This window comes from Cryptomeria japonica, unplaced genomic scaffold (genome assembly GCF_030272615.1).
Source record: "Cryptomeria japonica unplaced genomic scaffold, Sugi_1.0 HiC_scaffold_36, whole genome shotgun sequence".
Lineage (NCBI taxonomy): Eukaryota > Viridiplantae > Streptophyta > Pinopsida > Cupressales > Cupressaceae > Cryptomeria > Cryptomeria japonica.
In genome coordinates, this window is record NW_026728858.1 from 739049 (window position 1) to 741280 (window position 2232).

Sequence of the window (2232 nt, forward strand, 5' to 3'; positions counted from 1 at the left end):
AAGAAAGGAATTACGAACCTCAAATCAAACCACCTTGGTGGAATGATAATCAGTATTGCAATTTCCATCGAAACAAAGGACATATCACAGATAATTGTCAAAAATTAAAGCATGTCATATCCACTAGTCTTTTATATCCGCACCATGACTACCATGAAATTAAGTCTTCTACATATCGGCTAAAAGAACATTATCAAAATATTGAAACATGCATATATAGTTGGCTCAATCCTAGCTCCAATGCATATGGAGACCAAAAAGAATTACCCACATGCTTCCCGAATGTTTGCTAAACATCCTTGAACACCAAAATTACTCTATTGATTCCACATAATGATCGACTAACCAAAACTTTCATACAACACTATTCATCCTATAAACCTGTATACCAGATCTTCTAGCTCAGTCAAGAATCAACACTAGAGGCTAAGATTCTGGAATAAGGTTCTCTAAACATATAACAACCTTCCTCTAGCTCCGCAACACAATATCTTCAACTGAAATGAAACACCAACCAAAACACTGTAACCTTCTAGATCCACTATTCTAACTTCACCGAACTTAACCAAATCTTCATTCTTACTTTTGCTAGCATTAGATCACACATTGTAGATACAATATTTGACTTTGGTTGCCATCAATGAAAACATCAGATGATCTATATAGTGTCTCTGGGCAACAAATTTTATAATGATGTAATGTTTAGATGTTTTATGAGGTTACTTAGAATGTTATGATGTGACCTTGATTGGAGAATGGTTAATGATGTTTTTACTATATTGTATTATGTGGATATGTATGTGTTGCCATTTTGAGTTTGTTGGCATTTTGCATAGAGATTACATTAATGATATGTTGTCATTGATGTCAATTGAACCGGTAATATTATTCATGTTATTGTTGATATTGTTGTTTTTTATATTGGCTAGTAACCGGTTAGAAGAGCTTTGTGGAAGACGTGAACCGGTATGGTATGTTTCTGAGTTGAACTGGTAAACCAGTGTAACAGGTTAAACCTTTCTATGCATTGTAACCGGTAAAACCTATCAATTGTTAAACCCTAACCGATCAAGTTTGCTGGTTTATTATGATGAGCGGTAATGATGGAGATATGTGTGATCATTGTATGAGGATAAGGTCAAATTTTTTTGGCGCATTTGTTTATTGTCTATGAAAGGAGAAAAGTGGATTGCATCTAATGCACAATGTGTGATTAGTTACAAACTCCGATGAAGCGGTGATCATAGAGCGGTTGTAATATTCTTAAAAAATGTGAAGAGATTGTCATGATTTCTAACGGTCAAGATTGTATTGACTTGTTTGTATTTATCGATGATGAGAATTAGGTTTTGTTGTGTTACCAACCTAATTGATTTGTATTTAAGGTCGATGAAGTTGTTTGTAAACGTTGTTGGAAAGATTGGCAGAAACCTGTTGAATGTGTAGTTGCCTAACCAGTGAATGGATCTACAATCTGAGTGAAGGCAGATTGAAGCTTAAAAGGATTTGATCAAGAAAATGTAGTGTTATTCAGACAGATCAATAAAACCTATTGTTTTCTAACAATTATAGCAGAAGTGAAATCCCTTAACTGGGTAAGCTCTAACAAGGTGGTACATTAGCTTGGTTTCTTAAATCCTCCAACAAGGTTACTCCTAATAGGGTATTGTGGCTTTCATCAAGGCATATTTGTAAATATCATAACTGGGTAATTCCTAACCGAAATTAGTTCTTAACAGTACTTATTGTAAACCTTTAACAGGATTGGCTCCTAACAGGGCGAACTTTAGAAGAGTTTGGATAGCTATCCTTGTGAGTCTCATCTCACCATAGTTTTTACCTGTTTAGGTTTTCCATGTATAAACATTTGTATCAAGTGGTGAATGTTTTTGTGGTTATGATTTTATTTGTTGATTTGATTAACTTCTGATAAGGCATGATAACTAGAAGCATTGAGAAATTAATATGTTGAGTTATGATTAAGCATTGTTGATGTTTACAAGATTGAAGTTGTTTACTGTTAAGTTGTCACAACAGTCAAACTAGTTGATGTCAAGTATTCTTATGAATATTGATCTTGACTGAGATATGTTTACTTTGTGTGATTGAATTTAAGTTTGGGAACTTTGTATTAGTTTTTCAATATACTGTTTCACCCCCCCCCTCTTAGTATTCTACCAGATACTTATTATTTCATCATACCATCAGTATGCACAAGTTTTTGTATATTCT